This window comes from Anser anser, assembly GCF_964211835.1.
Source record: "Anser anser genome assembly, chromosome: 3".
Lineage (NCBI taxonomy): Eukaryota > Metazoa > Chordata > Aves > Anseriformes > Anatidae > Anser > Anser anser.
The window spans coordinates 31,997,038-32,010,943 of record NC_139722.1 but is presented as its reverse complement, the minus strand read 5'-3'; the positions used below and the strand labels follow the sequence as shown (position 1 = coordinate 32,010,943).

The 13,906-nt window shown below is 43.2% G+C and overlaps 1 protein-coding gene across 3 annotated transcripts in view; it reads left to right on the top strand.

The window, feature by feature from the left end:
- LOC310898087 (uncharacterized protein) overlaps nt 1-13,906 on the top strand; it is a 45,235-nt gene that overhangs the window by 1,694 nt on the left and 29,635 nt on the right. For 2 of the 3 annotated variants that reach the window (XR_014582946.1, XM_083832505.1), the window contains exons 2-3: nt 1,430-1,697; nt 5,274-5,378. The gene's annotated coding sequence lies outside the window, so the exon portion shown is untranslated. Of the gene's footprint in view, nt 1-1,429; nt 1,698-5,190; nt 5,379-13,906 lie in introns of all 3 variants that reach the window. The other variant, XR_014582945.1, reaches the window with a different exon arrangement.

Genomic DNA, 13,906 nt, shown 5'->3' with positions numbered 1-13,906 from the left:
TTTTTGCAGCGTTCCTCCTCTCAGCTCCAGCCGCTTTGGTGCGGAAGCCGGAGTTTGAAAGGGTCGATTGCAGAAGGTAACAGCCCCCCTGCCCAAAATGATACCCCCCCCCCCAAAAAAAAAAAACAAACACAGAACAAATAGGAAAGCCAACCAAACCCAACAAAACCAAAGCACCTTGTCTCTCAAAGTCAAAGGTAGTAAATGGCTTAACACGCATAGCACCTGCTTTGTGCCTGATGTCCCTAACTTTGTTCTAACCCAGACTTGGACACGCCAAAAACTGGAGCACAGTGTGTGGGGTTGCTATTGAAAGACCCGAGTCAAGGTTAATTTTATGTGCGCTTTCGGAAGGACGGATTTCCAACTGACCTTAATATCGCAAGTGGTGTTTCTCATGTTTTGAGACCCCTTGTGTTGAATTTCTTGTTCTTCATGGAAAGTGAGGAAAAGACCAGAAAACAGTTAGATGTAATGCAGTATCTGTGGTTCCTAACAGGGCACCAGCTCTTTGCTGGTACCATTGAAAACAAATTGCTAGCTCTTGCTCTTTGTTGTTAACTTTACCAGCAGGTTTGGTCCCCGACAGCACTGCTCACATGGTTCCCAAATCCATTTCCTCAGTGCTACTTCGGTGGCCGGAGTCCTAATCCCGGTCCCAATCCTAATCCCAGCCCTGGTGCTGGACGGATGTGGCGGGGAGCTGCCAGGCCTGGGGGCAGCGGGGGCCCAGTTCTTGCTGTCGAGTGCTGTTTACTGCAGCACGATAGGTGCAGGCGATACAAGTGATGAGTTTTGCTGAATCCATAGAAAACAGAGTGAAAACAAACAGCCCGGCCAGCCGCATGCAGCTGACAGGAGAAGGCGGCGGGGGACCTGAGGTAGCTTCAGGCCTTGAGCACGCGAGTCCTTGGCAGCTGGGCCAGGGCACGGGGCTGCCACGAGGGTGTGTTTGGCTGGGGCAGTGAAACGCCAGGCGCTGATTTCTGGCCGAAGGCAGGCCCTAGAGGGGGAGCCTCACCTGGGTGCTCCTCGTCCTGGTGTTTGTGTCGTGTATAAAGGCTTCTGGAGCAGCCAGTCCGTTCCCAAACTCCTGGTTTTACTGCTGGGGTGAAGGCCAGAGCTGGAAGCCGCGCTTTGTAGCAGCACGTTTCTGTGTTTCAGCGGCTGAGGAGTGGCAGGAGATTTGGGCACAGGTCGGGCGATTCTGGCAAATGTTGTGAAGGCTTCGGCGCTGCTGCACGCACCCGCTGGCAGCAGGTTGTGTGCTCTGAGGGCAGTGGGCACCAACAGGGTTACACGGCAGCCAAGCAGGCACGTTTGAAGTTTTACTCCTATCTGAAACTCTATCAGGCCCCTAAACCCTTGAGGGTTAAGAGGGAGAGTCTCCTGAAGGTGAGGCTGATGTTCTTTTTATCTGCATTCCTAGATTACTCCGAGGAGGATAACGTGAAGTCATTCACTGAAGATTATGGCATTGCATGAAAGGAATGTAACATCGGGCCATAAATTAACAGAAACGGGAAAAGCTCATTCTCGGCTCCTGCTTGTTCATCCAGCGCCTTGCACATGACCCCTCTGCACCAAGGACTTGGAGTGCACCAATGTACCTTTTGTAACTGCAGAACCTGCCACGCCACGCACGTGGTGCGGAGATAATGGGCAAAGACAAGTTCCCCGTCCTCTTGTAATTTCAGGTGTGTAGAACATAAGTTTTTACATTTTTCTCGAAGACTGTTTTGAAAAAAACCTGTTTTTTGCCTCTAACAGTTCAAGTCGAGTAAAACAATTCGATTGTGTGGCCTTGATCAGCGTTAGTCCAAGAGATGCCTTCCCCCTGTAGCATTCGAAATGTAAAAGAAGCACGAGTTCGAGCGCAAGTGTAGACGGGTTTAGTTGCATTTTAACATACTTGCTGGTCAAGGTGAGCCCAAGCCATCCTAATGTGACATGCTTTGCATAATCTGGAGGGGATTAGTTATTAATACATTTGGAGAGAAAAAAAAAAAAGTCTGTTCTTGCCTCAGTGTTTTTCTTCAATGACACGCGTGCGAAATTAAAGCTTTTGCGGACAGTTGATTATAAACTTTCTCGGAGTCTTAAGCGACAGACCTTTTCTTGGGGCTGCCAAGATATGTTCTAATAGCTCTGATTTTTAGCTGACGACAAAGCTGTATTTATTCACTGGGGATTTTCTGCGCTAATAAACATCAGGAAAGTTTCTGGTTAAGAAAGCTTTTTGTAGGTGTCCTCCTGACCGCTTTTCCATGTCTATTTCTATAACCTGTAGGCAATTATTGCTGCTGATAAAAAACGAGACACAGCTTAACCGCTTGTTTGCATCTGTGGAAGGCTGTGTAGGGCTAACGTTGAGAGTAGCTGTTTGTGATTTGGACTGGAGGTTTTGGAGAGGGGCAGAGGGAAGGGTTCAAGCTCCCAGTGCCTGAAGCTGGCGGAGGCGTTTTTTCTCTGTGTGCCCTCTTCCTTCCCACCCCATTCCTTCCACCCCGAGTCACTCCAAGCTGGGGGTCACCTTGCTTTTTCCTCCCTTCCTAGTGTGCGTGGCAGTGCTGATATCTGCATGGTGTTTCCCTGAGCAGGTTGTTCCTTGCACAGGCCCTTAACTAGGACTTTAGTGCTGGTAAGCTCTGTCTGCTGCCTTAAGTGGTCAGCCTAATGCCCTCTCATCTCTTCCTGTGACTGAATTGCTTGTCGTCTTAACTTGGTGGGCATTTTCTTCAACGTGCATGTTAGTCTGGTTTCTCTCCTCCTTCTGGAAAGCTGGGAGGAAAGGACTTCTCACACTGAGGAGAGTACAGGCTTAAGAGGAATCTGGAAGCGTAACGTGAACAGAATTTCAGGTTTGTGACCCTGCCAGCGTGGTGTCAGCATTTTGTCCAATAGGTTGGAGAATTTAATTACCAACTGTGGGAACAAGTGTTTCACTGCCTTGAAGGTGATGTTCAGCCTCATTCCGTTCCCTCGTGCCATAAGCCTGCTTGTACATACCCAGGGGAAGGGGAAGCTGTTGAAAATAAATGAAGTAGGTTTTGAGTAGGTTTGTTGCACCTGATCCGCAAAGGTTTAATACGTTTGCTGCACGTAAACTCTAGTTTTATTCCTTAAATGTTATTTTTGTTTTACTTGCATAGTGCTATGAATAATCATTTTCTAAATTACTGTAGCACGTGGTGGTGTTGACAAGGTAGTTTTCTGCATGTTTGTAGAGTATGTGTTGCTTAATTTACTATCCAGAAGTTCTCTTGCATCTAGTACAGATTTCTGGTAATGTTCAGGTACCTTCAGGAGAGGAGAGCAATCAGAGCATTGCACAACTTCATAGGTTAAAAAAAAAAATGTGTAAGCTGAAGCCTTGCAGGCTCTTCTGCAGTGTGGGGCTTGTGCAGTTCACTATGTAGCACATGGAGTAAAAATAGCCTGGCGGTCAGGGGATGTATTCATTTTGATGTGCTGGAGATGAAGGGCAAACGTTATGATTGTGCTAATTATGCTGGGAGTCTTTATGTCCTAGCTGTGTTTGAGCTCCGTACGAGAGCAGTAGCGATGGGAGGAGAACAGAGGCCTTCCCTGGTTTTGCAAGGGAAGGCTCCCTCCTCTCCCGTCCTGTTCATATTTGTTTTTAAAAGTTTTTGGGGGATGCTGGGGCAGAGTTTTGCATTTGAAGGTTGTTCTGGTCAACCCGAATGTATATTTGGGGTATTGAACCCCAAAAGAGGGGTTCTCTGACGTGGACCCCCCACTCCTACAGGGTGTCCCCTGCAGGACTTGTTACTCCTGCAAGAGTGCCTTGCCTTCTGCAGGACCTCCCCTGCACGGCCATCTGGCCTTTCCTTTGAATAGGGACAGTGAGGCTGAATAAGCTGCGTTACAGCTACCCTGTTAAATCTCAGTCAAAGGTCCCTGCTGAACTTGGGGAACATTGCAGGCTGTTGGGCAGCGCTTCTCCTGAATGCTCACGTGAAGGAGTGATTGCCGCTGGGGGCTGTTTCCTTGTCTAAGACATGCTCTTTATTCTTGCGGTGGCGCAGTACGCTGCGTGTTGGATATGTACGTAGCATTCCTCTGAAATAGAAAACCACAGCCTTAGTGCTCCTCGCTGGAAACTGATACAGAGACACAAACTTAGCATAACTTCAGCTGGCCACCTACTCTGCGGTGGCCCCGTAGCTGGCACTCTTCTCTGTTGACACGTGGGTTAATGCTCTGAGCAACCCGGGAGTCGGTCGCTTCTGCCCAGTGGTGTAAAGGGGAAGGTGAGCCTGTTTCACCTTCTTTTCTACCTGTTGGCACCTCAGTACTTAAGGTTTGTGGGTTTCACAGCGATGCCCTGATGACACTGAAGTGTAGAGCAGTCAATAGTTGTATGCTGATCCTGGAGCAACGCATAAATATTGCTGATATCCCCACTTAATTTTCACTCCTTGCTGGAACTGGTTGATTGACAGAGCGTATTTATGAATGCTCATTTAATGTGGCCACGTACAGAACTGGTTCGAGTGCCTTCAAAAGGCCTAAGGGGCGCAACTCGATAAATGCAGTATTTTGATGATACGCATTTCAGTTAGCAAGCCCTACTGACGGCATTTCTTTACTTTCGTTGTATGTTTGTAACTGAGATTTCAGAGCTGTCAGGTGTGTATCCTTTTCCTTCTACAGACTCATTTATTTTAGTACCCCTTATTGTATTCTGCCTATGCTCTTCTTTTCTGAATCTCCTCTTTGTTATTCTCCTAATAATCTGGTTCTGTCTTGTGTTCGTCCATCTGTCTGCAAAGGGATTCTTTATGTTCCTTTTCCTCCAGAAACGAACAAGTGAATTAATTCCTTCCCCGTGTTAACAACTTGACTAGGAGGAGTCTGGGGATTTTGCTTCTCTGAAGTGATGCTCAATCTCAGATTCATTGTATGGTTGGTGTTGGCTCTGTGTATTTCTTGAAATAATAAATAGAGAAGTTATTATGTCTCTCTCTGGTGAGAAATTTAACTTCTTCAGTATAGTTCCTGAGTACTTACGCTACCTAGGCAGTTAACCTTTATCTCCTCTAATTGAGAGACAGCTGCACTCAAGAGTAATGTGTCACTTTAAACACAATCTAGGTTTTAAATGACTACATCAGAAAAGGACATGGTTTTAATAATGGTTGTTAAAAGCTATCTGACTTTTTGCAGGCAGTCCTAATAATGAGAACTCTGTGATCTGAACTACTGAACTTCTGGAATTACAATAACTTCTGTTAATGTGCGTGATGCAGATTCCTGGAAATTTGAGGAGCAGTCTTCAGCAGCCAAAGAATGCCGTTCTCCCCGGATCTGTGGGTATCAGGGGAACAGAAGCAGGATCAGTTGGTGTCCAAGAAGTAAGTTCTTGTTCTTTCTCCCGACATACTTCTACTGAGGTGCGCGTTTTTCCGAGACATGTAATGCCCAATTGTATTCATGCACCTAGATGAGCTGGATTAAATGCTGAAAATGATGAGACACTGAGGAAGTGCATCCAAGAAGATGCACTATATTTGTTCATACGTCTACCAAACTCTAATTTTGACATCTCTTTTCCAAATGTTTGGATGTTCTCTGTCTCATTTGGTGCATAATTTCGACTGCTTGTCTGCAACTGCTGCTGTCTCATTGCTGAGTGCAGGGGGAGCCTGCTTCTTTTGGCATTTCACAGGGAGCTCAAATGCAGTTGGAAGAAGTAGATTCATCAGCAACAGTTGGAGATACTCATGCTGTATCATAACAGCTGTGAACTTGAGTTCATATAAGTAATATGTGCTTAATCTTCCAGTGCTGTCAGCGACAGGAAGAGGAGGAATGATTTTTTTTCCATATTTAATGATGATCTTAAATAAGGTTTTTGACAGGCAAATTTGAAAGTGCATATTACAAAACAAGTTAAGAAAACAATTGGTTGTAAGTCAAGATTTTTCAAGTTTTATGCAGCTTTCAATTTGCATTTTTGTCTGTTGGTATTTCAGTGTTACTCAAATATGTTTAAAAACTAATTTAGCCGTCTGAGTTTGAAAATCACTTCATCTGTATGGAAGGCGATAGAAAATAAAAGCACTGTTTTTGGTTTCTAACAGTGCTTGGAAAGTCTTGTTTTGGTTGGCACTTTTTTCTGTTGTATGTGTTTTTTTTCCCCGTTTTTTTCACTATTAATTCGTTTCACCTTGCTTGGGTATTTCAGGAGAGTTGAGGGAAAAACAGGTGGATTTTTTTTTTTTGATTCTTAAACTCCACCAGTTTGCACCTTTCTTCTTCTATGACTTGAAGTGTAAATTCATGAAGACATTGAAAAGTGTGCCAGCCTATTGGAAAGTTGCTTTCTGTTATGTAACTTGTATTTGTTGAAAACTTTATCAGGATTAGTATAAATCAAAGCCTGTTAATTGCTATTTGAGTGTTGGATACTTCTGCAAGAATACGCATGTATTCTTAACGTGCAAGAAAAGTACAAATTAAAAAATAGTGCACTAAAGATAGCTGATGGCATTCTCTTGCCTAACGGTCCATACTGAGTGATAAAATGCCTCACATCACAGTTTTAGAGTGACCTTGCCTTGACTTTCATACAGATATAATCTGTTTGATGTCTTTTAAAAGCCGAAAGGAAGCCATACACGGAGTGACATTGAGCATTGTTGCAGACATCGTGTCCTTCATCCAATTAATTCAAAGTAGTAGGATTTTGTAGTCTCTTTACTCCCCCCTCTCCCCCACCCACTTTTAAGTTGTAGATATTAGGCCAATACATTTACAAATGAGAGGCTAATCTCTGTTTTGTGACCAGGAGTAATTAAACTCAAATCTTTCCGTTCTGCAATCAGTGACTTGCATCTAGGGACTTTTTTGGGTTTGTTTTTACAATCCATGTAGATTGTCTTGCAGGGTGATTTCATATTTTTCTCAACCGACGTGTGACGACTTGATGGAACTTGCCAGGATAGGAATTCTTTTTTTATTATTATTTTTCTCCCTTTTCAGAAGCATCATTACAGGAAACAAGCTTTCTTACCCCCACGCCCTTTGGTAGACCTCCCACAGGGCTGTAAGGACCTCCTCATATTGGCAACTCTGTGAAGCTGGGCACCTCGCTGAGAATTTCATAGCTTTCCTTGGTAGCTCTGCAAAGTAGAGGGAGAGTCAATCTCGTGGCTCCGGAGTGGTATATGGATGCCAAGTGCTAAGAATTCCTGGAATGTAGAGTTGTGCAGCACTGATAAAGTTTGCTTTGTTTCCTTAGTGACTTGACCCATTGAGAAAACGTGGTTCCCTAGGAAGCTTTAATAGCTCAAAGTTGGTCTTGAATAAAGGGAAAGGCCCCAATGTAATTCGGCTTGTTTTTACCTGCTGCCTAAAAGATTAATTTTCTTAACCTTAGCACAAAAAATACAACCCTGAGTTTTGAAAGTGATTTATAGAGATCCTTCACACTTATCACTTTGAGTAAATACGCCACAGGCTTCTGCGTTGCAAACAACTGCGGTCTGTTCATAACCTGCTTGGTTTACGGTGCAGTAATTTCATTGGGGGGCGAGAAAGTTTCAAGGAAAAACACCTTCTAATTAGAGCGATATAATCGCTCCGCTCGCACGCTGTGGTTTCGTATGACTTCAGAAAAATAGTTGAGTGATTAATCTTTAATTTTACCCATCATTAACTTAATAAGGAAACTGGAGACAGAATGAAAAACAAACAGCAGAACTGTACAACCGGGGCATGGCTGTGCCAAATCCTTTTGGCTCTTTCATTCGGTAAGCGATGCCGTTCTGGGAGCACGTGAGGTGTGGCAGCGACTGGTTACCTCAGGTGATTTGTAGAATTTCTCCAACATGTTTGAACTTTATTGGCGCCTTTGCAGAGCTTGCTACATGATTTCCTCCCTCTTCCCCACAATCCCCTCTGGGTTGTTTTTTTTTTTTTTTATTTTTCCATGATTTTATTTGGAGGCAAATGTTGCATATACTAACTTCTAATATCACACAACTCCCTCGCATCCACTTTGCTGCGGGGCAGAAAGCCATCCCAAGCAGTTTGGTGAAATATTCTTAGGATGAGTTTGGGGCTATTTTGGTGTCGGCTGTTACCTTCAGTCCTCTTGCTGATAAGTTAACTTGCTCGGCTGTGTGGTAATGCAGCTTTTATACCAAGCGTGACAGGATTGCTCTCGCGCCTTGGAGAACAAAACAAATACAACAATGGAAACACGTTGCTTTTTTGTCATATGCCCTCATTGCAATCCTTCCCAGATGTAAAATAGGCAACGTAATTCTCTGAACGTAGCACTCGGACAGTAAATATGCCTTGAAAACGTTTCTTTGGAAGTCGGACTTGTCTTTATTTTGTTAGTAAATACTTAGGAAAACAGCCCCGTGTGCGTCTGCGTGTAGCAACACAGCAACAGAAGTCGTAGCAATCTTAACTAACCTGCTTGGAGGCCTCTCCATGTTCATAATATAAAGTAAACAGCTGAGGAATGTGTGTTGCTGTTGACAGTGAGCGACTGTAAACATCCTCGACTGGAAGCTGTGAAGCAGCAGATGGGGCTTTCAGTCGGATGTTTGCAGCTGCCAACTGCCACAGACGTCAAGAAATGTTTGACACCTAAAGCATAGTTGTCTGTTTAAAACTTCTATTCTATTTGGTTTATCACAGACATATGAATTTAGGCCAAACTTTTCTACATACGACTTAATCTTTCTGGTGATGTCTCTGTCTGAATCTCTAGAAGCCATCCAGTTTCTCGTAGGAGCTGTGAGAAGCTCAAAACTGAATAGAAAGTAAAACGGGAATAAATCAGGCTGTATTTTTAACGACAAGCTTAATTGTAAGTTTTCAGAAGCGAGTTGCCATGCAGCTTGCTTGGCTGTACATGTTGCTTGGCTTGTTTTCTAGGCTCCGCTGAAGTTACGAGATTACCAGATCAGTGCGTACACGCAGCATCTCCGTAATAGTTCATTTAGCATTTGAAATCCTAAGCCTTGTAGGAAGCAATCACTTACAGGGCTTTTGGAAACCAGAAATAACGCCAATTATAGCAACCATGGAAAAAATGATAAAAATATATTTATTTTTTTTTCCTGGAAGAGGCCAACCCTGCAAAGCGAGGGGGAGGTCAGGGAGATTTTGCTTGATTGGGCTCTTGTCTGACATGTGCTGCAGCGTCTCGGTTGTTTGCAATCCCAGCAGTTCTCCCCCTTCTCCCTTTTCCGTTCATTCTCCTCGCCTCTCCCCCCTCACAAAAGAGGAGGAAGCGCTGAAGGCTGATTCATACGTTTCTAGAAGTCAGTCGAGACGATTTGAAGACTCCGCTCCTGCCAATTAGTTTCACGTGTGGGTGGACCCCGGAACTTAAATGTGACCCCAGGATTGTAGCTGGAGAGAAGAATTTATGGGGCTGGGATGGTACTAGGCCACCTCTGGCCTAACAGCGACCGCCGCGGTACCAGAAAAAGAGCACCGAGGTTAAAGAGCACTGAGGTTGTAGCATGTAACCGATCCAAGCTGATACTGAAAGCACTTGTGTATTCGCTCTTGAGAGAAGATAGGCATCTTGCTGGTATGTATGTTAAATACCTACACCTTTGGTAAAGAGAGTTTTGTTGCTAACTTGTTTTTTCTTGTCCTCAGTATCCTTCTTTTTCAAATATGTATGCCTGTGCATGCAAAAATACAAGGGGCATTAACACGTCCCTTGAATTTCACAAGATACAGATAACCGAGGACTCTGAAGTTTCTGATTTTTATTTTTTTTTTTAAAGGAGCTATTGTCCTCTCAGGACTCCCATAAAACACTTTGACATGTCTACCTAAAGCTCTGTCTGCGAGGTCGAGAACGTTCTGTGTTTGAGGGAACTTCATTAATCCATGCTTTGCAAACCGCTTTTGGTGGGCTTGCCGTGGATTTGGGTTATATTGCATTTCAGCAGTGCTTGATGGCTCCTGCTGGGGATAGCACTGGACATCATCTTGCATGCTTTGCCATCCGTGGTAGTATTGAAAATCTCCTGGCAGGGGATTACAATCTAAAGACCAGTTAGCAAAGTGAAAACCAGATAAGGTAGGCGGGGGACAAATGGGAAGAGAGGAAACCTAGGGGTATAACGGGAGGGACTTAAGGCATGATTATAGGGAGTGCTGTCTGTGCCCAGGTGGCTGAGTTGCTAGCTTCATGAAAATGGAGGAAGACAGAGGAGATGTTGTCTTAGGCAGTTGTTTTTCTAGCTATAAATATCCTGAAAGAAGACAGTTTGGTAGGATGGTACATAAAAGTGAATTTAGGACAGACGCATATGAAGTTTTTTGTTCTTTTTTTTTTTTCCCCTGGTAAGTACAGCAGAGGAAACAGGTTAAATAGGCAGAGGTTTCCAGAAGCCTTTTCGTACAAACCTAAAACTCTGAAAAACTTGTAGTGAATTCAGAGGAAGAAAAGTCCGTATGAACACAACATTTGACTTGTAAATATTGCTGTCTTAGCAGCATACTGAGATCAGGGGCCGAGGCAGGTGTCAGAAACGGGGATTACATTCGCTGTAGAAGTAGCGAGAACCTTCTGTGAGTATTGTCACAAAAGTGACTTGGTACTGTGACTGAGGAGGAAACAGGACCCAAGGGTAGATTTACAAAGCTTTCACTGAAATTTCAGTGTCAATGACAAGGGAGAAATGGGAATTCCTGACAACAGTCAGGTTACATTTGTGAGTGATAGGGATGGGTGTTTCTGTTGACGAAACAGGACAGCAGATGAGGTATAGTCCAACAAATACCAAGTTTTTAGGTGTGTCCTTTTGCAGCCTTTCTAGCCCTAAAACTAGCGACCCATAGAATTTCCTAAGTGACCTTGTAATGAAACCTATGGCAGTTGGATGCACTTGCGAAACACTATCTAGGCAGAGGATTCTTAACATAGTCCCTTCATCTGGAAAGCTTCCCTATATATTTGAAGAAGAGGATTGAGCAAGAGGAGAGAACTTGCATAGGCAGAGTATTTAATATCAAAAGCATTAAGTACCTCCTGTGAAGATTTGCATATTGATAATATTTGTGCTTTGGCAGGAAATTCTTTCAATACCCATTCTATTACCCTTCTTCCTGAATTACGTGCTGTCTCAAAGTTCAGCGTGTTTCCTCTTTGGAAATGTAACAGTATGTTGGGACCGATTTGTTCAGCCTCTCATCTCGCCGCCTGCACGTGAGGAGTTTTCTTCCAGAAAAACAGCTTCAGACAAGTAGCCCGCTCTTCTGCCAGCCGCTTCTTAAAGCCTGCTAGGAGTCAACTTGAGAAGACTGCTAGCGTGGTGGTCGGTCCTTAATTTTCTGTCTGCAGAGGAGGCAGTTTTGTGTTACCCTCGGTGCTGCTCACGACGTAGCACCCTGTGCTGGTTGAGATCACTATTTTTTCACTTGGAAGCCAGGCACTTGCTTTCAGGCCCTGGCTTCCAGATCTGGGTAGGTGCAGTCGAGCCCTTTCCACCCTGTTATTGAATTAATGGATGTATTCTTAAAAAAGCTATTTCCTTACCCAAACCTGTTTTAAAAGCCAAGGGCAGCTCTTGCTTGAGCAGTTCTGGTTTTGATTCTTCAGAAGTCCTATCTGCCGGTGAGGAAGGAGGAAAAATGGGAAAGCTGAAAAATGCTACTTACCCGTACATGCTGTTTATGGAAATCATCTTGAAAATGACAGGGCAGCTGTTGGAAAAGGCACAATCCATCTGCCTACATATGCACTTGTTATGAAGGGAATACAGTTGATGATGTGAATGGAAGGCTTTCAGTGCTGAGCTGCTGTTCCTACTCAAGCCACATTTGAAACCTTAAATTGTTCAGATATGTGCCTGGACTCTTTGCCTGAAAAATGACAGTGTTTAATAGCCCCACTTCTTAGGGAGTTTTCTTTGTTACTGATATGTGAAATAGGCATTATATATATGTTTGTGCTCAACGTGCCTTTTTTGTTTAAAGATACAGTAAGACAAGATGAATTAATAGTGTCGCACTGCAAGAAATCTGCACTGGAAAGGAGGAGCTTCTTAGATGAATAGGGCATATAACTTTTTTTCCCCTTAAGCAGTAATTTACAGACCAAGATGCATGAAATCATTCCATTTTTTTTTTTGCACTGATATGTAATAACAGAACAGTCTGCATAAAGTTGTTTTTTTTCTTTTTTTCCCCAAAACCTTCAAACAGTTATTATGAAACAAATAAATGAACAAAGGATATGAGAAGGAAGCCACGTGCCGTGCAGTGGCCTAGCATTTTTCCAGATGATGGCTCGAGGCATCTTTTTAGCTGTGGATGTAAATGTAACTTACTTTATTTCACAATACTTCTCTTGATTTAATATGGATAACCACCCTTTTGCTACATTTCAACCTTCCTGTCTCTGGCGCTTGTTTTTTCTTGTGAGTAGACTGGAGACGTTTTCAGTAACTTTGTCTTGTGTTACTCCTGAAGATTTTCATATCCGCACACTCCCTCCCCTCTCCCCCCCAGCTTTGTGTGCCCTTTGGTTTAATACATACCTCCTTTGATAATGCAGAGCAAAGCAAATGAGCTCCAGAGCTTCTGCCTAGCAAGGCAAGAATATCAGTTTGAAGGGAAGAATATTGCTCAGAGTTTTTTGCTGTCTCTTCTGGGCGTCCAGGTGTACTTCACTCAATAGCTGGTCTGTCAGTGCCTGCCTGTGCTCTTCATTGCACTCCTGTTTTTATTCTTGCCTTCTGTAAGGGCAAAGAACTTGCTCTCAGATCTTTTGAGATCTTCTGTTGATCTTTTGTTACTTTGCTTTGACCACTTCACTCACCTCTTTGTCTTCCTCCGAGGACTCACCTTTATTCATTAAATACAACTTAAGCTGCTTTCTTTTGTGTTCAAGGCTGTCACAGCCTATGTATGTATTAACTCCCACAGACAATTGTCCTACAATGCTGTTCTCCATTACTGGCTTGAAAATTTTCTACCCATTTTCAAACTTTTCTGCTCAATTTCACAAATAAAAGGTTAATCAGTCAACACCTTCCTAACTACTTCATTGTAGTAAAAACCTTGGGAAGCGTTTGTTTGCTCATCTACTAGTTGCAGGCTTAGATATCTTCTTACAATATTTTTAATATTCCTTTTTTTTTTTTTCCTTGCCCTGATCAGTCTAAAAGTACACAGAAGGTAGGATTAGTATTTTCTTATTGCATCATTGATTTTGCTGAGTCGGTAGCTGTGTTTCTGACGTGTGCTGCCGTTTCTGACGTGTGCTGCCATTTCTGGGGAAGCTGTCTACTTTATCCTCTGCAAAATGATGAATACGTTTCTTTATCCTCCATAAACATTTTTGCTATTCAGCATAGGAACATGCTCATCATTTATGTTCCTTTATGTGTTTTTATACATGTATATACGCTCAGAACTATTTCTATTAAGGAATTCTGTAATACAAGGCTGACGTACTCTGACTTCTTTTATATATTTATATTATTTATGTATGTCTATGTACATGTGTGCAGGCATGCGCACGCACCAGCAACTCCGGAGATAACATGATATGACTTGAGAAAGAGGGGAAGACAGAGGCAAAGGGGGCTGTGCAGATCCTCAGTTCTCTTTCCATCAGTTGCTTAGATGGAAAGCAGAGCTCTGTGCTAAGCAGGGTAATCAGCCCTGTGTTCTAGAGTTTCTTAATGCGATTAGTTTCAAGCACTCTAGTTGTTCTTCTGGATGACGTCATCCCATATAATATATGCTCATCTGAAGCTCTTGCTTGAAAATTAATCATTTAAAAAAATAAAAAAGCAGAATATCTAGTCTGTTTACATTAAGAACAAATGCTACTGTTTGGTTAGAGCAAGGATCTTATTAGCATGCCATCAATTTAATGTATAGAGGCTGA